The sequence below is a fragment of the Equus caballus genome, chromosome 7 (genome assembly GCF_041296265.1).
Source record: "Equus caballus isolate H_3958 breed thoroughbred chromosome 7, TB-T2T, whole genome shotgun sequence".
In the NCBI taxonomy this organism is placed as follows: Eukaryota; Metazoa; Chordata; class Mammalia; order Perissodactyla; family Equidae; genus Equus; species Equus caballus.
Genome location: NC_091690.1, coordinates 18651790 through 18676199, shown reverse-complemented (window position 1 = coordinate 18676199; position 24410 = coordinate 18651790). Strand labels below are relative to the sequence as shown.

The window sequence follows — 24410 nt, the reverse complement described above, 5'->3', positions numbered from 1 at the left end:
CCTGCGTTCAAATTCTAGCTCCACCACTCACCAACTTTGGGCAAATCATTAATCTCAACAAGCCTCAGTCTGATAAAATATAAAATAAGTCCAATGATACTTTCATAGGGCAGTTATCAGTATTAAAAGAAGTAATGTTATCTAACACATAACGTGGCATTCAGTAAACATAAGCATTTTCAGATTATTTTCCCCTCTCCTGTTTAATGTATAAAGCAGACTGTCAGGTCCTTTAATAGTGAACATACAAGAGTCTGTTAGAGAGGTTTGAAACATTCTCAGACCTCTGGACGTCTGACCCTTCAATCAGAGGCTCAAGAATCCACCATGATGGCAGTTCAGGAGTATAAATGCTGGGACAATTGGTCACTACACTGGGCCCTCCTCATATTTCTTCTAAGATAGTCAACACCAACCAAGATCAAGACATGACTTGCCTTATGTCAGCTTTTCATGTGACACGAGTCAAGGACCACCAGAAAGTTCCTGCTTCCCACAATATCTCCCAAACAGTCTCCAGAGTATTTGAAATTTCACTGTTAGAGAACTACTTCTTGATAAAGGCTCAGAAAAAGTCCTTGCCAGATTTCCTCTTTTGAATTCCAAATTCCTTAGAGAGTGGTAAGTCATTCGTGATTAAGCAGACAGAGGGTATTATAGGAATCAGAAGGTTATAGGGGAGACAAAAGGCTAGTGAACTCTAATAATAAACTTTGACTAACTTCACAGTTCTGACAACTGCTGTACCCGGACGGAGGTGCTACATGTAGAAAGCGTACCCTATTGGTGATGTCCATGGGAGGTGACTTGGGCCAAAGGAGCCCTCATAAACAATATCCTCCACTTTCAGCCTGTCTGGTCCCCCCATGTGCAGGCTACGCATCCATCTGCACCTGCATCCCTTACCACTGCAGAAGTGCCTACTTGGGCTCCTGCTTCCCAGAACTCACATGGCTTTCTCTATTCCTGGTCTGGGCTCTGTGCCATCCACTGACATAGCAGATCCAGCATCATCTGCCTGGCCTCTCTAAAGAAAGTGAGAGAGATCTAGGAGGATGGCAGAGATGGGAGGCTGATGGCCCCAGTAGAGAGGGCCGAGTACTCATCAGAGGATTTCCAATGCCACTGCTGATGAGAAAAGGCCAAAAGTTCCTCCACTGAAAGAGCATAGTTTACAATTCTAATAATTTATACACGGGCTCACTTTCCTTGAATAATTACAGATTATTATCCAGCTAATTACAGTACATGGTATTAAAAGATCTGGAATTCATTACCCCCATCTAGGAAATTACTTTGGTACGTGTTTGGAAAAGAAAAATGCTGGGAAAGTAGTTCAGTTCTTGCCAGGATGATATACTGCAGTGGTTTCATATTCTCTTCCCAACATGAGACAGGCTTATATTGCTGTGTATCCTACAGAGGTCCTAAAATGTGAATTTCAGCGTCTCAGTCCCAAACGACTTTTCTCTCTAAGTAGGGTTGCCAGAGTCAGCAAGTAAAAACGCAGGATGCCCAGTTAAATTTGAATTTTAGACAAGCAAATAATTTAGTGCAAATATGTCTCAAACATTGCATGAGACATACTTTTACTAAAAAATCATTCACCGTTTATCTGAAATTCAAATTTAACTCAATGTCCTATATTTTATCTGACAATCCTATCCCCCAAGGGAGCTTTCAAACAGCAAGTAATGCTGAAAAGCGTAGGTTCAATGAACAGTTTCCCAATGTCAAAAAGTGGGGGATCAAACTTCATATAAAAATATGAATCTCCAACGGGGGAGTGTTCCACATTAGAAGAAAAACGTCCGTGGAAATTCTCAAATATGAGCCTTCACTCCCAGATCAAAATGGCACAATGGTAAACTCTTCCATTCCTATGTGGATCTGATCCTTTGGAGGGTCCTTGGCTGTCTCCAGCTACCGAGAATCTTTTCAATCAACGTGAACGAGAGGGAGATGCAAAGGAAGCACGGACAGCCCTCTCTTGACATGGTCTACCCACCGCACCCACCCCGCCTTGCCCCACCAACTGACACATAATTCTTTTCAGGATGCCACCCTTATCTACTTAACTAAATTACCATTTCCAATACCCCCACTATGTTGTTGGGAACAGAAATGCACATGCTGATGTTGATACAGAAATAGTAAGGGGTAAGGGATGGAGAGGGAGAGAAGAAGCGTTTTCTAATATTAAAGATAAGAGTATCAGTGCTTCATTTTTTACTCCAAAATGACTTCAAAAATTACTGAGTATAAGAAATAGTCACTAACACATTTGAAAAGAAATATAGTCTAAATACAGGCAAACCTGTGTGATACTGACCACAAGCAGAGTAAAATTTCAAAGAACACCACCAGTGTGAACTGTAGACAATCCAGGTAGTTCAAAAATCCCTTCATTCAGCAAATATTTACTGAGTGCCTACTATTGTCCTAGGCACTGTGCCAGGCACTAGGGTGACAGCAGCGAATGAAACAGGCAAGATCCCACTCTTGAGAGGTTTCTATTCAAGGAGTGGGGCGGGGAAGGATAGGAAAGATAGGAGATATAGGAAATAAACAATAAAGGGACAGACAAAATAGCAAGATTATTTCAGGCAATATTAAGTGCTATGAAGGCAATAAAACAGTATGAGATGATAAAACAGAATAATCTGTTACTAGACATGTAGATAAGTTTGACTCAAATGTCCAGTGGCTTCACAAAGATAATCTCTAAGTTCAAGGTTTGAGGTGGGGTCCCCCAAATTCCCTTGGTCACCTCTACCACAGTTTTGCAGAATTCACTCAGTTTAAAGATTGACTCACCTAATCATCCTGTCCCTTTTCCATCCACCCTAAGTGCCAGTCCAGACATGGAATATAATCCCTTTCCATGATATTCTCTCTCTCTCTCTTTCTCTCTCTCTCTCACTCTATACACACACATATAAACACACAGCCTTTGTGTGTTTGGCAGAGTTTCCTGAAGGTTTTTGGGAGGGACATAAAGGGAGTTTGCTTCATCACAACACAAAAACTTAGAATATCAGACATCCCTGTTCTGAACCATCTTGGGGCAATCTATCACATTACTCCTACCTTCTTGGCTTCCTCATTCCAATAATGTTCTCTTCATATCTAAAGATAAGCTTTTTATGATTTTTGTTGTTTTACCTCCTACTAAGCCATCACTTCAGTGTCTCACTTTCTGTTCAAGGTATTTCCCTACATAGACAGTTTCTTCCTTAAGAGAAATTCTGTTGCCAGCTATTAAGATAATAACTTGTTTCAACTAACTGCGTGTAATAGTCAGAAATCTATATTTTTCTCTGTTGTTCCTGGTGAAAGAATTGTTAAAATCCCTTGACCTTGTGATAACAGAAAGTTTAAATGAAATCAACAGTCTTCCTTCTTGCAGTCAGTTTTCCAGATCCATTTTGTATGTGAAAGATGCACAATAGGCTCTCAATAAATGTTTGATGAATTTAATTGAATGTAATACAACCTACATGTGCACCACGGAGGGCACAGAACAGACATATGACAGTGAGCCAACACTCAAGAAAGCTAGTTTATTAACAATAATTTGCCACCAGCTGTACTTTGAAGTAGATTACTTTTCACGCTGTTTCTTGTTCTTATCATTAAAACATAGGGAATATTTTGAAGCAAGCTAAGGTAGGACGTGTCTCTCTCCTCTGAGATTTCACATTTAAATATGTGCCACCTAGATTGTCTCAAAAGGAAATAGAAAATAGAAGTGATCAAGCCAGCATTAGCTAGGTTCATACATTACCCATGTCTTATCAATGTATCACAATCATATCCATCTCCATAGGAGTGGCAAACATCCTAATTGACCCAGAATTTTCTGATTTTCTGTATGATTCTTTCTTGCCTTCAGAGGATAAGTTTGGCTTTTGAAATAATTTTTTTAAACTGCTCCCATCTTGTAAATGGTTTTGCTAATCTATATTGACTTTAGGAAACACTCCTACTGGAACCTTGTGATGAACTGAATGTTTGTGTCGCCCCAGAATTCATATGTTGAAGCCTAATCCTCAATGTGATGGCATTTGAAGGTGTAGCCTTTGGGAGGTGATTAGTTCATAAGGGTGACAGCCTCATCAATGGTATTAGTGCCCTTATAAGAGATCCCAGAGAGTTCTCTTGCCTTCTTCCATGTGAGGAAAAAGAGGATGGCCATCTATGAACCAGGAAGCAGGCCCTCACCAGACAGTGAATCTGCCAGCACCTTGATCTTGGACTTCACGGCCTCCAGAACTGTAAGAAATAAATTTCCATCATTTATCAGCCACTCAACTTATGAAACTTTGTTATGGCAGCCTGAACAGACAAAGACAAACCTTAAACTCCAGGCAGGCCAACATAGACCAACCTCTGAGCTATTGGTAACCATGAATCCCCTTGACTTTGTGTCAACCATCTCCCACCCTGAGAGGTGGTCACTCTCCTCTCTTTGATTTCCAAATCCTTATGCATAAAGATTTCATCCAAGCACTATGACAGTACATTGTAACTACTTATTATTAGCTTCTTTCACTGGATTATGAGCTTTCTGGGGGTAGGTGCAATATCTTATCTTTTTAGCTCTAGCACCTAATACAATGCTTGAAAAAAGTGTTTTAGTTGCTTAACCAGTGCTGACTGATTAAATCAACCTTTTTCCACCCCATGGCAAACAACTTTTGGAAGATATGAGGAAGCCATGAGACTGCATTAGAAAGAATTAAATACAATTTTTTAATCTCTATTTAACATCTAATGCATAAAAGACAACTTCAAGTACTCTGCAAATCTGCCCTAATCTTACATTCAAATTAGAATTTATGGTTCTCTGTTCAGCACATGAATTGCCTAGTTTATGGGAGTAAAGTAATTTTTTAACTTTCAGAATTTATCGTGGTAAAATGAGTGGTTTAATTTGAAGTGTTCACTTAGTCTATTCTTGGTTCCTCTGAATTCTAAACAATTCTCTCTAATGAATGAGAGGAGCTAGAGACATAATAAGCAAGAAGCTGATAGGAATCTTTGATCTGTCTGTGCATCCTCTTTATGAAAATATACCTAGGGAATTCTTAATAATGATCTCATTAGGACTCACCCTCTTTCAGAACCCAAAACATTTTAGAAGAAAAGGAAGACTTAGACCACGGCTATCAGGTAGAGGTGTATAGAGAAGGAGGATATTCTGCATTGTTTAAGTACACTTGTCCTATCTCAATCCATTTCTTAATGGAGGAGAGAAATTCTTAAGAATCTGGGAACAAGTCACCAGCAAAGAGTAGATATTAATTTATCAGTTAGACTTGAAGATCTTCAGCAGATGAATTTTTTTAAAGAGATACTCATGTTTAAGAAAATAAAATGGGAGATGATGAGTGAAAATTCTTCAAATCATTAAGGTATCACTAAGAACCCAGTCTGTTTTTAACATGACTACATCTCTGCCTCTTTGCCTATCCAAATCCTACCTATTCATCCAATTCTAGTTCACCTCTTCGATCTGAACCCCTACAAAATTCATCTGGTACGAAACAAAAATTTTAGATTCATATAAGCCTGGGTTATTATCCTAGCTTCCCCATTTCACTTTAAAGTTCGCCTTTCTGAATCTGTGCACTTCAGTCAGCATGCATTGCACGTCCAGATACAGTACCAAGTGTTCCTTTTAACTAATTTAGTGGATGCATTTGAATGCTCTTAGAATGCTTTTCTACTTGCAAGTAAGATTTCCAAGTTTGTGTCTTTGGGCAATCTACTTCTCTGAGTCTTACCTCACCTGCTATATGGGAATAATTATATCTACTTTGAAGTTTTTTCTTATGTTTAAATAGGATAGCACATGAAAAGTGCCTGGAATATAGTAACTGCTCAATAAAAACTTACTAATTTGATAAAAATGATTGATTTTTGATTACTTGATTAGAAAATCTTGTTCCTCCTATGAAAGATCTGTAAAATTTTGCATCCTGGTGAATCAGTTCTTTCCCAGATTCCTAAGCCCGTCACAGGTTTAATAGTCAAAATATTTTCTGACAATCCCTTATCTCCTTGTCTCTGAGATTCCCCCATAGGATACTATGTAAAAGCAAAATCATCAATACAAATCAACTCTGGCCTGTGCTCAAGCATTTATCAATTCTTCCGTAGAAGAAGAATAAAACGTTAAAACATTTAGATTGCTGAACGTATTGAACTGCTCTTTTCCTAAGTGGCTACGCAAGAGCTGGAGGAGTCCACCCTCTGCCTTGACTGGAGGCTGACACCAAAGCTGAAGAACTGCTTCATGACTAAGGTCTGAAGTTCATACATACCTGAGGCATTTGTGCTCCTCCAGGTCATCCATCTGCTGACATCCATGTCAGCCTTGTTCCCACTTCAATTAACAAAGAGCAGTTTTATATGGCTGAAGTATAGGGTTATCCCCAAAGGAACCAAACAAGGTTAATTGCAAGGGTTCCAATTTTTTTTTAATTCTTTACTTTGAAATAGTTTTAGACTTACATAAGAGTTACAAAAATAGTAGATAATTCCAATATGCTCTTTACCCTGCTTTCTCTAGTATGTTAATCTCTTATAACTATAATACAATTATCCAAACTAAGAAATTTACATTGTTACAATACTATTAACTAAATCATAGACTTTATTCAGATTTCACCAGTTTTTCACTCATGCTCCTTTTCTATTCCAGGATCCCATATCGTATTTAATTATGTCTCCTTAGTCTTCTCCAACCTGTGACTGTTCTTCAGTCTTTAATGACCTTGACACTCTTGAAGGATACTGGTACTGGCCAGGTTTTTGTAGAATGTCTCTTAACTTGGATTTGTCTGATGGCTTCTCATGGTTAGATTGGGATTATCCACATTTGGGAAGAACACCAGAGGGGGATGGGCCATTTTCAGTGCATCCTAAAATAGAACACGTGAGGCCCATATGAGTTGTTACTGGTGATACCAACTTTGATCACTTTGTTAAAATGGAGTGTGCCTAGGTTTTCTACTTTTGTAGAAAATTTATTTGTAATTAGTAAATATTTTTCCTTTGTACTGAGTAAATATTATGCAAAAATCTATTTTTCTCCACTGATTTAGCATTCATCAGTGGATCTTGTCTGTAGCAATTATCACTATGGTGTTCTAAGGCTGATTGTCTATGTCCCTCATTCTTTCTCTATCTATTAATTGGAGGATTTTTGTAAGGAAGAATTGCCTCTCTATTTTTTACTCAAAAGATTTATATCAATTTGCACTTATGAATATTTATTTTATTGTTTGTGTTATAATCCAATACTACTGTTATTTATTTTGTTGCAAAAATTGCTCCAATTTTGTCCATTGCAAACTCTTTTAGGGTGGCTCCTGTGTTCCTTTAACAGGTCATCATCTTTTTTTCTTTAAGCACTTACTTTCTGACACTACCGAATGCTCCAAGCTCAACCACTTCTCCAAGGACAGGAACGCCAATTTTTTCTTAATTTATTTAATTCAGTGGGTGTGCTTAATGTTCTTAAATTAATGGTCCTAACCTACAAGAATTACTTGCCCCTTCCAAACCTAGTTGTTCCTTCCAGCTTAATCACACAGCACTCTTGTATTTGTTTCTATCAGAACACATCTCAAATTGTATCATAACCGTTCCTTTACATTTCTGTCCCTCCATCTAGATTTCTCAAGGGCCAGGATTTTCATTTATTCTTTTATTCAAAAGATATATATTGAGCATTTGCTATCCGATGAAGATACAATGGTGAACAAGACAGACCCAGTCTCAGCTCTCAACTTCCTGATACAACACCTGAAATATAATAAGCACGTAGTGCAGTCTTTGAGGAAATGTCGAAAGAACTGTCAGTGAAGATGACTACAGTGAGATGACTACTTTGCCCACATGTGGCAAAAAGGAAATCACTCCAGTGTATGGCTCAGGTCCTTATTAACCACACACAGAAAATAATATAATATCATCCATGGAAAACTATTATCTCCATCCCTTTTTCTATTACCATCTCTCAGGGATTTATTATCCACTGAGAGAACTGCTTGCTTAGCAAATAAGTGCTAAATATACGAAGACTGTAATTCAAGTAGTGACTCCTGAAGGACAGCATTATTATATGAGCTCTATTTAATGTTTCCCTGAGCTACCCTGACTTTCACTATTCAAGAAAACTAGAAAATCTCTTGAGGAAGAGCAATGATAGGCTATATCTGTTCATATTTCTGTATAATCTCCATGCTGGATACATACAGACAAAGCTCAGCGTTTACACATTTCAAAGAAGACAGAAAAAAATTAACAAAGTCACGGGAAAGATTAACTTCTCTTCAAGGGTACAAAAATTCTCTACCTCAGAAGAGAAATTTGCTGTAGAACGAACACAAAAAACAATCAAACAATCTTATGGATTCCTTCTGTCAAACCAAGTTACAGAGGGTCACAACAGAGCCCAGGGCAAGATACTTCTTGTGGAGAGCAATATGTGAACTTCAAATGTAGCAGACTTCCAAACCTGTAACATTTTAGTCTTTATCACAAGAAACAAAATGGAATCTGACTTGTAATGTCACCTTTAAGCACTTCTAGGGTTACTGTATTTTAAAATCAGCCTTAAATTGCAGGCAGTGCACCTAAGTCTAGTAGAGGAGAATAATCTGCCAATTTATCAAATAAAATCCTAATTACGCTTCAGTTCGCAAGTCTTACTAATGCTTGTAAAGAAGATGCTACACCATCATTCTGAAGTGATTACTTCCCTCGAAGGAAAAAATATGTGCGAATTTTCATGAAGTTCCTCCATCAGTGATACAGATTTGCTTAAGGTGAAACTTCACTTGGACAGATAAACTATTATCCAACATAACACTGAAGGTGCTTTGGAAAGTGTGGAACTAAGAACAAATGTAGCAAAAATCTCCTTCTGTGCATGTTTAAAATAATCCTAGGCCCCACCTCATACCCAAATAATCTATATTTTTTAAGAGATAATTCCTTTGCATACCAAGGTTTGAGAACCACTGAAATATAAGCAAAACTCTAATGACTTTCACATTTATCTAAAATGTGTGAGTTTATGAGTATAGAGACAGGAAAATTACATTGACAAATGGTTCAAACACCAGAGAAATTATTAAAATTATTATTCATTTATATAATGTAGTAACTGTTGCTGCTGGACATGATGGAATAACTAATATAACTAGACTTAGTCTCCTGCTATAAACAACTATAAAACTGGACAAAATATATAAGACAACTGTTGTCATGCATTAGACATCGAGAAGCACACAACCACAGTCCTTGAGAGAAGGAAAACATAGGTTAAACCCATATTCACCTGGGATTTCTGCCTGGGGCACTTTCCAGATCGTAAAATGTAGTGAGGTAGAGACAAAGTAGAGAGCAGCTGTCTCGCTGAGTTGAGGAAGCAAACATCAGAGTCTATTCCTGCAGAGGTGACTAGATTTTGTGGGAAAAGGTACTAGAATTTTAAAAGCTTTGCAAAGTAGGGGCTTCAGAACATTGTGTGGAGGTTTCCCTCAAATCCTTGCCTAACGGCTGTGTACAAAATGAAATTCCACAACATTTAGCAGAGAGACCCTCTTGGGAGCGGGAGGAATGAATAGAAACAGCAAAGGTTTAAAAATGCTTTGATATACTGGCTGAAGCAGCATAGAGAAGCCTCTCTGAGTACCTCCAACATTCATTCGGAACCCCAGAAAGGCCATCCCTTGGGAGTAAAGGCCACACTCTAGAATAAGGGTTATGCCCTAGGACTAAAGACAAAACAAAATTAAACCCACCCTAACAAAGCCTAAAACTAAGACTGACAGAATCAAAAAGTTTCTCTAACAATTTAATTGCCTGCCAGAACAAGATTCAATATCCTTTAAAAGAAGACAACATAATCCAGACTCCTTTCAATATATTACCCGCAATGTGCTGCATATAATAAAACATACTGGACATGTAAGGTGACTCATAACCAAGAGAAAAAGAAAAGAAAAAGAAGTCAAGAGAAAAAGACCAAAAGATAACAAAAATATTGGAATTAACAGACAAGAAGTCTAAAACACCTATTTGAAATATACACAAGAATTTAAAGAAAAAGATAGGCAATGAGTTAACAGATGGAGAATCTCAACAAAGAAATAGAAACTATGAAAAAAAGAACCAAATGAAAATTATAATATTTGAAATGAAAAATTCACCAAATAAGCTTAAAGTAGATTACACTATGCAGACTAAAGGGTAAATAAACTTGAAGACAAATCAAGAAAAATTACCCATATTGACAGAGAGGAAAAGACTTGTGTTTAATTTACAGAGCCGCAATTAAATTTGGAAAAATATCAAATGGTTTAACATACATGTAATTGGAATCTCTGAATGAGAGGAGAAAAAGAATGGGGTAGAAAAGTTAGTTGAAGAAATAATGGTTGAAAATCTCACAAACTGGTAAAATAAATCAGCAAACAGATCCAAAACTTTGGCAAATCTCAAGGAAGATAAATACAAAAAAAAAAAAAAAAACACACACACACTTAGTTACATAATAGCCAAGCTGGTGAAAACCAAAAATAAAGAGAAAATCTTCAAAGCAGTCAGAGAAAAATGACACATTATATATAGAGGAACAATGATAGTAAGGACAGCTACAGTTCATCATCAAAAACAAAGGAGGGCAGAAGAAACTGGAATGACTTCTACAGAGTGTGAAAAAAATGTTAAGAATTTCACACCTGGAAAAACAACCCTTCCAAAAAGAGGGTTAATAAAGACATTTTCAGATAAATAAAAGCTGAAAGAATCAGCTGCCAGTACATCTATAGTACAAGAAATGCTAAAGTAAATTCTTCAAACTAAAGAGAAATAGTACAAATGGAAACTCAGATCCACAGAATAGTGCCAGAAATGGCAAATATGTGGGTAATTTTCTTAAAAACATATTTTATTCTTTTAATGTTTTAAAAAACTGATTTATAAAGCAAAAATAACAGCGTATTGTGCAGAATTTATAACACATGTAGAAGAAAAATCTATGACAACAATAGAACACAGCTGGAAGATAAAGCGAATATACTGTTAAAGCAGTCTTACATTTTTACATGTAGTAAGCCATCAGCATGGCTTGATGAGTGGTGCTAGGTCCATGCCCAGGATTCGACCAGACAAAACCCTGGGCCACCGAAGCAAAGCACACAAACTTAACCACTCAGCCACAGGGCCGGCCCCCAAGCAACACACTTCTAAATGACCCTTAAGTCAAAGAAGAAATCGCAGGGAAAATTTTAAAATATTATGAACTGAATAAATATGAAAATACAATGTAACAAAATTTGTGGGATGCACCTAAAGTAATGCTTAGCAGGGGGAATATGTAGGTTGAAATTCTTGTAGTAGTACAGGAGAGAGCTTTAAACGTAAAGTAGATAAATAATAAAGATAAGAACAGAATAAATGAAACAGAAAATAGGCAAACTATAAAGAGAAACAGCAAAGCAAAAATTACTTCTTAAAAACACTGATAAAGTTGAAAACCTCCATCAAGACTGATCAAGAAAAAAATAAGAGAAAGCACAAATTATCAATTTGGGAAGGAAAGAGAGGCTAGTGTTATTAGATGCTACAGACCAGGGGTCAGCAAACTACGGCACATGGGCCAAATCAGCCAACACCTGTTTTTGTATAGCCTGCAAGCTAAGAATGGTATTCACATTTTTTAAATGGTTGAGGAAAAAAAATTAAAAGAACATTTCATGATAGATGAAAATTATATGAAATTTAAATTTTAGTGCCCACAAATAGTTTCCTTGGAACACAGCCACACTCATCCATTTATATATTATCTATGGGTGCTTTCACACTCCAATGGCAGAGTTGAGTACTTGTGACAGAGACTGCATGGCTCATAAAGCCTAAAAGATTTACTATCTGGCCCTTTACAGAAAAATGTTTGCCAAGCCCTACTGTAAACACTAAAAGGGTAACAAGGAAACATTACTTAAAACTTTATGCCAATACATTCAACAATTTAGGTGAAATAAATGCATCCCTGGAAACGTACAGCTAACCAAGCTGACACAAGAAGAAACAAAATATGTGAATATCTATTACACATTGAATTTGTAATTAAAAACTTTCCCAAAAAAGAAAACTCCAGGTCCAAGTGGTTTCAACTACTAAATTTAACTCCAAGTGGATTGAAGACCTGAAAGGGAAGGGCAAAATAAACAGTAAAGATAACATCAGAGGATAGTTGTGTTGGAAGAGAGTTTTCAACCAGGACATAAAAAATGCCAGTCGAAAGAAATAACACTGATAAGCTGGACTTCACTCCAATTAGGAACTTCTGTTCATCAGAAGATTTCTTTAAGAGAATGAAGCCACAGGTGGGAGAAGATATTTGCAACATATATCACTGGCAAAACACTCACATCTAAAATATGAAAAGAACTCCTACAAATCAATAAGAAAAAAGGCAACACATTTTTAAAACTGGGCAAAATAATTGAACAGTCACTTCACTAAAGAGGAAAAGCCAATAAGCATATTAAAATTGCTCACCATTATTATTTATCAGGGAAATGCAAATTAAAACCACAGTGATAAACATCTGTTGTTTGCAGATTAACACCTATTCCTCGTCCTTCTGGAAGTATCAAATATCCTCTATAATGACATTTCCTTTATAAAACCATCTCTTCTCCCTTCTCAGCTTTGTAGTTTGAGTGGGATTCAACTCAACCATAACTCTAGGGACAGAAACTGTTTGAGCCCAGCCAATTAACACATCCCATTTTCCAGCCACGATGTTCGGTGTGAACATGAAACCCAATCAGAGCTAGTAAAACATGATGCTGAAACTTGAAGCTGCAGTTTCAAGTAAAGAACACCTCTCCTTTCTTCAACCAGAAATACTAGAAGAGACTTTTTCGTTTTTCCCCTATAGGACAGAAAGTGACAATCTGAGATTTTGACTGCAGTCAAAAGAGGAGAACCTAGAGTGTCAAGGTGGCAAAGGGTTGGTGGCGAAGTCGGGTGGGGTGGGAGAGATCAACAGAAATTTTCCTTGGTGTCGCTATTAAGAAGGTGGATCACATCTCACCTGAAGCTTCTCCTCCTCCTGATCTTTTCAGATATGTCAGCCAACAAATTCCCTTTATGACATAAGCCATTTTGAGTTTGATTTTCCATGGTTGCAACCTATAATCAAAATTGATGATATTATTACCATATTTTAGTGCTTGCTAATATACCAGAGAACATGCTCAGTGCTTCACATACATAATATCTAAACTTCAAAATCCTGAGATAGGTATTATGACCTCCATTTTACAGATGAGTAAACCAAGATACAGAGATGCTAAGTGGCCGGAAAACTGACACTCAAACACACAGCTGGCTTTTCCTCCATAAAGCCTTTAACTCCGGAAAGCCCTGCTGAGCACTGAGCAGAAACCACATCAGCATTTGAGCTGCCTCAGCATAGACTTGGAAAGCTAAGAGTCACATAATTTCTTCCAACATAACAGCCAGGAAGAGCCCAAGAGCATTTTATTACAAGTTCAAAGTAAACAGCAAAGAATTAGGTGTTTATCTTTAAAAAAGAGGAAAAAAAGCGTTTGGTAGATATTCTGCTGGAGTTCATTTTTTTCCTTCCTTTTAAATTCTTTAAGATAAAGTTAAAGCAGCCCAGGGGAAGAAGCAGACTAGAGTTGTCTCGCTTTTGTGGCTCGAGGAGAGGCATGATCTCCTTCATGATCCACTTGATGTAGAGGATACAAAGCAGAGAAGTGAATCATGGGCTCTACTGGCCGCCTGCCTGCAGGATAGGGAGGAAAAAGACCCTGCAGCTCCAGCACGTCCCAGCCTTGCCCCGCATCATTCGTTTTCTTTCATCTGCAGGTCCTTCCGAGCCTCCTCTTAGCACTGCCTTCCTAATGCCCCCTGACGTTCAAGTGTCTTCCCAGGTGTAGACGTTCTGATAGTGGCCCAGGACAAAAGAGGCCAAAGCTGGTTCTGTTAGGACGGGACAGAAAAAAAGAAAGGTCAGCTTTCCTCAAAGATTCTGACAATAGCAAAGGAGGTAGGATCTGGTTGGTTACTTGAAATAGGAAACCAAGCAATTTGGAGCCTTCGTGCTGGCAGAGTTTTCCCAAGGAGTAGATTGACATCGTTGGGGTTTTTTAAAAATATTTAATTGCTTTTTTCAAATAACAAACGTAAAACTTTTATTATAGAAAAATTTGAAAATATAAACAAGCATTAAAAGTAGACAATGTAAACCAGTATAATATCACTATTCAGAGATAAGTACTGTTAGCTCTAGACATTTTCATATATATGTAAGCTTTTCCTTGTTTTTTCACCAAAAACATGAGAATAATGCAGTTTGCAAGCTCTTTACATTACTTGGCATCTTTCATAGCAATAAGTAGTTTCTACAACATGATATTAATGGCTGGGTGGTCTGTTACATATATTAAGATAATCCATTTAACTAATCCTATCTATTAACTTTCCATCCGTTTCCAATTTGTAAACCTGCCATGCTGAATATTTTGTAGTATAATATCTTGACCCTTGTCATATTGTTTCCATCAGATAAATGACTAGAAATCAAATTTATGAGTCAAAAAATAAACATTTTTAAGGCTATTGACATATATTACTATTCATTCTCCTGAAAAATTATACAAATTCACATTTATAGATTCACTCTTGAAGGCTTACAAGAGTAAGTAAAAACGACCTTTGATAAACAAGGGGAGCCCTACATCTAACTGGACCAATCAAATTCTTTCCTGGGAATTTAAAATGTGGATGGGAGAAATCTAAGTCTTCAAAGCTGGACTGCATTCATTTCAGGACTCTAGAGAGGTCCACCAAGTCCTGCTGCTGTGATCCCCAGAGTGTCCTGGCCCATCAGTTTTTTAGCTCTTCCTTCAGTCTCATGAAATACTGCAGGAATCTTCCAGTACTTTTCCATTTTTTTGGCTTAAGCTAGCCAGCATCTGTTTTTACTGCTTGTAACCGATGAACCTGACATATTACCCAGAGCCTGGACTTCTATCATCATCAGTGTAACTGCAGGTGATGGCAAGGCCTTCAGAAAAGAAAATTAACTCCTCCTCACAAAGCACTGGGAGCCCCTGATACGCAGCCCTGCCTCAGAAAGAGCGGCCAGTTGCTGGTGGCAGAATACTGCTAGCAAGCTTCCAGATGTCTCGTTACCAGAAATTCCATGAAAACGTGGGCATAAAATTGCATAAATTTCAGACATCTCAGAGGACTGTGCTTTCATTGTTCTTTTCCCATATGTTACAAAAGTACAGTCTGGGTAGCTCTGGATGTGTGGCAAGCTGGAACAGTGGCTAAGTGAATTTTCCTATCCAAAAGCCTAGAGAAAGTTCAACTGTTTCTTTGGAACACTGCAGGTAGAGCTCGTACCTTCTGGAAACTAATTATGAGAACTAGATGTCCTCAGATAAACCTGCCAAAAGTGAAAAGCCTTGAGCTATTACTTCTTTTTAATGTTTTACGATTTTTCTAAATGGCTGTAGGTTTATAGAGAATATAGTTGAAACCACTGGAAACTGGGGAGGGAAATCATTTAGACCAAAAAAAGAAAAAAGAAAGACAAAGAAAGGCTGTCTTGTCCATCAGATCCAACCTATGCAGCTTCTTCCTTCAAGTTGTTTCTTAGATATGTCCTTCCTCTGCTTTTCCATCAGCATCTCCCAAATCCAGCCCATCTCACTCACGCCCCAAATTAAGGCTCCAGTTTCTGCTCTCCAGCATCTTCTCTCTCCAATCCATCATTTGCAGTTATGCCAGACCAATCTTTCAAAACCACTGATTTCTCAGGGCTCTCTCCTATGCAAAAATCTACCCCAGAGAGACTTGGGTGCAGTGAGAAATGCCTGGGCTTTGGAGCCAAGGACAAGAGCTAAATTCCTGCTCCACCAACCATAGCTGTTTGAATTTACATAAGGAATTTAACCTCCTAGAGCCTCAGTGTACTCATTTGTAAAATGCAGATAATGCATGCCTTGAAGGTTATTACAAATAAATGGGACATAATTTGCAAGGTGCAAGCCCTCAGAAAACACTCCATAAAAACATTGCTTCACTTTCTCCTCTCTATTAAGCTTGAAATCTTATGACCTTATTCAGCACCTCCTCTTCCTGGCCCATCAATGCCCTTCATAATCGGACATCATACTCCATTTCCAACCATGTGTCCTGCATGAATTAATTCTGTGTCCCAACTAGGCTCCCACCCCTCTACCCCCATTTCTACCTTTCTCCCTTTACTCATGCTCTATATTCAATTCCACTCCCCCACTGCCCATTCCTATCTTTCCCGTCCTGCAAGTCCCTTATAATCCAGCTCAAGTCCCTGCCCCTCCAGCCTCCTTAGTCACAATGATTTCACCATTTTCAGAATTATGCAATGAATACAAATTTCCCAGGCCACAAACTCAGATATCTAGGAATGTAATTCTCTTTATTTTTCAGTAATTGAATGTGATTTCCAGCTCAAGCCCCAATTCCAGCTGGAGCTAGTAATTTAATCTTACTCACATTAAGTTTTTCTTGATCAAATCAGAGTTTTCTCTGTCAGTTCTGGGTTTTCAGCTTCCTTTTCTTCCTAGGATTTCATCTAAATTCCAGAGAGGCTGACAAAATGCTTAGGTTGGGATATGTGTGAGGCATTTCTTATCACCTTGGCCTTGTCCACTCTTTCTTCTAGCACCTGCTGAGATGTGCATCCTTCCACTGACCCATCATCAGAGTCTCCTCACTCACATTTGCTTTGGGGCTTGAGTTCCCATGTGGTCTCTTTCTACAGACTAGCCCAGCATCTTCTGCTGCATATTGTCCTGTCCGCAAAGCTTAGTTAGGTCTGCTGGTTCATACTCTCAGCCTCTCTGGCATGGTAGAAAACTGAGCTAGGCTGTCTCAGGTCCCTTTGTCTAGATGTCCCCACAGCCATCCCTTTCCTAATGCCCCCTTGCCCTGGAGGCAAGGGAACTCTGTTAAGATTGATGATTCCCAAGACTGTAACAGGGAAGCAGGACTCAGCTCCCTTCTGCTCTCAAAGCCTACAAACTATTTGATGATTCTATTGTCCTCACCCAAACAGGGCCCAGACCAAGTATAGGATACATTACCCCTTATCAGATTCCCTTACCCATTTCTAACTCTATTGCTCTTCTAGCCAATTTTCCTCTCTTCTCCCAGGAAGAATTTATCTCTTCTCATTTGGAAAAGCTGACTCTAACAGAATCTCTGTTTTCCTATTCAAAATTCTACGTCTGATAAAAGTATTAAAATTACCTATTTCCATAATAAGAGGGTATTGGATACAGACACACAGAAAAAGAAGTTAGACATGATAGGAAAAACATGAAATGTGGGAGGAAGGAAATAAAAGAGTAGAGCTTTTAGAAAGAGGTCAAACTAGAGAGACCATTAACTTAATATAGATTGCTATATATGTAGGTTATTATATATGAACATCACAGTAAGCACAAACCAGAAAACTATAATAAATACACACAAAAATTAAAAGAAAGTAACCCAAACATAATACTAAAGAAAGCCATCAAGCCACAAGGGAAGAGAGCAAGAGCAGAAGAAAAGGAACAGAGAAGAGCTACTAAAACACCCAAAAAAAAGTAACAAAATGACAATAAGTACATACTTATCAATAGCTACTTCACATGGCAATGGACTAAATGCTGCAATAAAAAGGCATAGGGTGGCTGATTGGATAAAAAAAAAATCCATATATATGCTGCATGCAAGAGATACATTTCAGACTGAAAGACACTCACAAACTGAAAGTGAAGGGATGGAACAAGATACTCCATGCACATGGCAATGAAAAGAAATCTGGGGTAGCAATGTAAAATAGACTGTAAAGCAAAAACTGTGATAAGAGACAAAAAGGGGCAACACATAATGGTAAAGGGAACAATCCAATGAGAGGATATGACACTCATAAATATCTATGCACTCAACATAGGAGCACCTAAATATATAAAGCAATTATTAACAGACATAAAAGGAGAAATATACAGCAACAGAATAATAGTAGAGGACTTTAACACTCCACTTACACCAGTGGATAGATCATCCAAACAGAAGATCAATAAGGAAACACTGGCCTTAAATGATACATTAGATCAGATGGACTTAGTAGATATATACAGAACATTCTATCCAAAAACTGCAGAATACACATTCTTTTAAAATGCACGTGGAACATTCTCCAGGATTCATCACATATTAGGCCACAAAATAAGTCTCAATAAATATAAGAAGATTGAAATAATACCAAGCATCTTTTCTGATCACAAAGGTATGAAACTAGAAATCAACTACAGGAAGAAAATCAGAGAAACCGCAAATACATGGAGATTAACAAAATGCTAACAAACAATGATTGAATCAAAGAAGAAATGAAAGGAGAAATTTTAAAAAATCACTGGAGACAAATGAAAATGAAAATACAACATGCCAAAATTGCAAAAGTGGTTCTAAGAGGGAAGTTTATAGCAATACAGGCCTACTTCAACAAATAAGAAAAATCTCAATTAAAAATCTGACAGAGCTCCTGAAGGAACTAGAAAAAGAAGAACAAACAAAGACCCAAATCAGTAGAAGGAAGGAAATAATAAAATTCAGAGCAGAAATAAATGAAATAGAGACTAAAACAAAAAAAGGAAAAAATCAATGAAACCAAGATCTGATTCTTTGAAAAGATAAACAAAATTGACAAACCTTTAGCTAGACTCACCATGAAAGAAAGAGAAATTCTTCAAATAAATAAAATCAGAAATGAAAGAGGAGAATTTACAATGGACACCTCAGAAATAGAAAAGATTATAAGAGAATACTACGAAAAGCTATATGCCAACAAATTGGATAATCTAGAAGAAAAGAATACATTCTCAGAATCATACAACCTTCCAAAACTGAATTACAAAGAAATAGAGAATTTAAATAGACCAATCATCAGTAAGGAGATCAAAACAGCAATAAAAAACCTCCCTAAAAATAAAAATCCAGGACCAGATGGTTTCCCTGGTGAATTCTACCAAACATTCAAAGAAGACTTAATACCTATCCTTCTCAAACTCTTCCAAAGAATTGAAGAGGAGGGGAAGCTTCCTAACTCATTCTACAAAGCCAACATTGCCCTGATACCAAAACCAGACAAGGACAACACAAAAAAATGAAAATTACCAGCCAATATTACTGATGAACATTGATGCAAAAATCCTCAACAAAATACTAGCAGATCAAAAACAACAATATATTACAAAGATCATACACCATGACCAAGTAGGATTTATTCCAGGGATACAGTGATGGTTCAACATCCTCAAATCAATCAACATGATACACCACATTAATGAAATGAAGAATAAAAGTCACATGATCATCTCAATAGATGCAGAGAAAGCATTTGACGAGATACAGTATCAATTTGTGACAAAAACTCTGAGTAAAATGGATATAGAAGGAAAGTACCTCAACATAATAAAGGCCATATATGACAAACCACAGATAATATCATTTTCCATTGAGCAAAACTGGAAGCTATCCCTCTAAGAACAGGAACCAGACATGGATGCCCACTGTCACCACTCTTATTTAACATAACATTGGAAGCCCTAGCCAGAGCAATCAGGCAAGAAAAAGAAATAAAAGGGATTTCAAATTGGAAAGCAAGAAGTGAAATGGTCACTATTTGCAGATAACATGATTCTATATATAGAAAACCCTGAAGAATCCACCAAAAAACTTTTAGAAATAATAAAGAAATATGGTAAAGTTTCAGGATACAAAATTAATGTACAAAAATCACTTGTGTTTCTATACACTAACAATGAAATCGCAGAAAGAGAAATTATTAATACAACCCCATTTACAATTGCCATAAAAAGAATAAAATACCTAGGAATAAACTTAACCAAGGAAGTGAAAGATCTGTACACTGAAAACTATCAAACATTGTTATAGTTTGAGATTCCTCAAAAAATTAAGACTAGAACTACCATACAATCCAGCTGTTCCACTGCTGGGTATTTACCCAAAGAACATGAAAACATGAATGCATAAAGATACATGCACCCCTATGTTCACTGCAGCATTATTTACAATAGCCAAGACTTGGAAGCAACCCAAGAGATGAATGGATAAAGAAGATGTGGCATATATACACAATGGAATACGAAATGATAAAATCCATAACAAATGATGAAATCCGGCCATTTGTGACAACATGGATGGACTTTGAGGGTATTATGCTAAGCGAAATAAGTGAGAGAGAGGTCAAATACCATATGATCTATAGAGATGGAGACTGGAGTGGTGGTTACCAGAGGCGAAGGAGGAAGGGAAGAGGGCAAGAGGGGTGACTAGGCACATGTATGTGGTGATTGATTGTAATTAGTTTTGGGGTGGAGAATATGATGTAATCTACACTGGAATCAAAATATAAGGAAGTACACCTGAAATTTATATAATGTTATAAACCAATGTTACCACAACAAAAAATATAAATTAAATAAATGCAATCATTAAGGCCAAAAAAACAACAACAGAAGTGTATGTCTGAGTCTTTCAAGGTTTTGACATTTGAGATGGAAAAAACTTTTGTATTTTATCTACTGGCTCTACCAGGAGTTTTAAAAGTCTGCTATGGAACACAAAAGCTGGATATGGACCCTTCCCTTCTCTGAAGCGCTGAGCACAGGCTGCCCCAGCTGCCACCTGAAATAAATGGAGGGGTTACAGTACACAGGGAAATATCAGGAACAAAAACACAAAGTAAATGAAAGATTTTAGTGCAGAAAAGAGATACCTGGAACAAAAAGAACATTCATTGATGTCAAACATCACCTCTCCCACACTGGTCAGGAGCTCTCTCCTCCCCATTTTCACTTCTACACTTCTTCCTCTGGATAATTTCTTCAGTTCTCTGCTCAGATATCACATCCTTTGAAAAGTTTTCTCCTGCTTTACCCACTCTCATTTCAATCCCAAAATTTAGGAGAAGTACTCATCCTATGTGTCCACAGGCAGAATTCTAGGATGACCCCCAAGGACCCTCTCCCACATATAATTCCCTCCCCTGTGCCTATGATGGGACAACACTACTGTGATGATGTTACACTACATGGCAAAAGGGATATTGTTAATGTAATTAAGGCTACCAATCAGTTGACTTTGAGTTAATCAGAAGAGAGGTTATCCATGTGGGCCTGACCTAATCACATGAGCCCTTTAAAGGCAGAGTTCTCTGGCTGGTTGCAGAAGAGGAAGTAAGAAACTTGAAACATGAAGGAGTTCGATATACCATTGCTGGCTTGAAGATGGAGGGGGCCACATGGAAAGAACCTTAGAGAGGCTCCTACAAGATGAAAGAAAGAGAATTACAGCTGAGAGCCAGCCTGAAAATAGGGACCTAAACCCGACCTCCTCAAGGAAATGAATGCTACCAACAACCAGCGATCTTGGAAGAGAACCCCGAGCCCAGATGAGATGCAGCCTAGCTGACACCTTGGTTTCAGCCCCAAAAGACCACGTGCAAAGAATACAGCGATACCATGCCCATACTTCTGACCTCAAAAACTGTGAATAGTAAATACGTGTTGTGTTAAGCCAGCAAGTTTGTGGTAATTTGTTACACGGTAATGTAGAACTAACACCATACCATATGTAACCCCACAACACGTGATGAACCCTAGTACCAAAGTGTATCATGAGTGCCCTTAACTTTCCGCCTCACCCAACAAGACTGTGAGTCTCATGAGAGCAGACTATATCTGGTTCACATTTACGTTAAAGGGATGGGGTGCTTGAGGAGCTCCAGGCAGTGACCATTTATCACTGATTTGGAAATATTTTGATGTTTCAACAAAAAGTTTTGCCACCTTGGTGTGCACCTGCTGGACATCAGCCCTGCTTTGATCCTTCCTGGTCTGGGGACCCTGGATAACTACTTTATCCTCCTGAGGCTGCCAACTCTGAGAACTCATTTCAGGGGGTCTTAAGAATTAAATGAGATAAATGTATATGAAAGAAAAAGTCTATTCCTACTTGAGACACAATAGGTGTTTGATGAACGGCAGCTGAATGAATTAATGAAAACAACAATACCTGTTCTGCCTTCCTCACAAAGTTTTTTTTTTGGGCAGGTGACAGGTTTAATAAGCAAGGGAACTTACAGACGAGGCTTGGTCTTAGCTGCCACAGGACCAGAAGACCTCCGCACCCGCCCGGCAGCATCTTAGTTTATAGAGAGGCCTTAACTGGGTTCAGTCACGTATTCCATCCAGATGGTCTCCACAACACTTTGCTCTCTCAAGGCTGCATCCTTGAAAACGGCTGTGAATGGTGGACAAAATGGACATTCTAAGGACAGGGGGAGGGGTGAGGCGCCTCTGATTGCCAGAGTCCAGCTCATGGGTCAACCCCAGGTCACATCCTCTCTATGACCTCCTCCAATGCTCCACCCCTTATGACAAGCCCTTACAGTCTTACACAATGTGCCTGAGGGGTCAGCGAAGGGTTTCACTGGCATGGAGGTGGCTCATTTGGTGACTATCTGGTTGCACAGGAGGCAGATACCACAGCCACAATATAGACACATGCAGGAGAAAACACAGATTAAGATAATGATTCAGAAAATAAGTAACAATTTTTTCCACCAGGAGCCCCACGATCCAAACCACTGATTTATTAAGTCTCCCAGGCACTGAAGGCATTCACTTGCAGTGTGATTTAATAAAGATGCTACATTAGCAGATTCATCAAGTATGAACACATAACATTCTGTTTGAATAGTGGCACAGGTGCCTCCTTGTGGGGCAGTCATAATGTCCAAGGCCATCCTATTTTAGAGGATAGCTTTTCTCATTAGAGATATTTCAGTGTCCAGTAAAGACAGGCTTTCCCAGCCGTCACTTAAGACTCGTTGGCTCACAAAGTTTAAAGGAAGAATAGTAAAATATTGGATATGAAAATTTTTTAAACGTCAACCCCGCAGGTCTGTGGGCCCTGCTTATTATTTGCTGTCCCTTGGAAACAAGTTTCTATTCCCAGGAGCTGTCCACAATTATTCACTGAGACCCTCACCACATGAGCCCTCGCCCTCAAACTTTAGGAAATCAGATGATAACCTCCAGTACAGGTCCGAGTTTTCAAGCGCCTTTGGATCCACCCATATCACTTAGTGGGCAGCCTTTGAGAGCCGTTTGTTAGAGTTTGGACACTCTGTTTCTTCTTCTGGCCTCTGTACCCAGTAATGGTATTGACGACCCTTTTACGAGCCAGCAACTAGTACATTACGGCCAAGAGGAAATTGAGTGAGTGATCATTAAAATTAGTGTGTCTGCCAGCAGCCTGCCTCCATCTAGGCAGCAAGCTCACTGTGCACTTGAATGTCTCTTACTCTACCTTCCAGGTAAATTAAGGTAATTTAACACAACCACATCCAGGAGATGTTCAGGATTTGGTGAATGGAAATAAGAGAGATTTATAATCAAGAACGACCTGTAGCCATTTTACAGATGAGTAAGCTGAGACCCAGAGAGGCATCCTTTGCCGGAGGCCATCTGGCTGTTCAGTGGTGGATTAGTTCAAACTCAGAGAGCTCATACTCTTCCCAGAATGCCCAAACTCTTTCCCACTAGCCATCTCAGCAAACAGGTGAAGTAAACAGATAATTAAGCTCCACGGAGATGACCTGCTGCCAGGGCCAATAATCCGTACAAATAAAGCCCTACATTTGCAAATAAAAGGTAATATTGCCGAAAGGTAAGTTCTAGAGACTCTTGGAGCTGAGCCTTCAGCAGAGACAGCAAACTCAGCAAACTCTTTAGAGGCAAAAACTGGCGCCTGTGTTCCAAAGAACTCCACTTAAGAGAATTAACCCCTTGCTACAAGGTCCTGATGTGTGTGTGAGTCAAATGATGAAAATGCCCAGGACCCAGGACCTATTTATTGGTCTCTGTTCCAGGGCAGGCAATCCTATACCCTGCCTTGGGAAGCTGAAGAGATCTCAGCTGGCAAATGGTAACATCAACAGAGCAGCTGGACCCAGACCCCAGCCTTGAAGCATTTAATGCAACAGTCCCCTGGAGAGGATGGAACTGCTTGCAATACTTTTAGGGCCTTTATACTTGTTCTCTTGGCCTGGAATGCCAATTCCCCTAGACTTGTTTGTGGTTTGCTCATCACTAAACTGAATTCTCTACTCAAATGTCTCCTCCTCAGAGAGGCCATTTGAGATCATCTTGTTTAAAAGAACCCTCTGTTACATTCTACATCCTTCTCTGCTTTATGTTCTCTCTTGACATCCCCTCAAT

The 24410-nt window shown here is 38.4% G+C and overlaps 1 long non-coding RNA gene across 1 annotated transcript; it reads right to left on the bottom strand.

Moving 5' to 3' along the window:
* Nucleotides 1-3881: 3881 nt before the first annotated feature.
* On the bottom strand, nucleotides 3882-22536 carry LOC138925276 (uncharacterized). The gene is made up of 3 exons (XR_011441200.1): nucleotides 22269-22536; nucleotides 13127-14040; nucleotides 3882-6929 (listed from the first exon to the last, which is right to left on the bottom strand). It is a non-coding gene; the product is annotated as an uncharacterized lncRNA (long non-coding RNA).
* Nucleotides 22537-24410: the final 1874 nt, after the last annotated feature.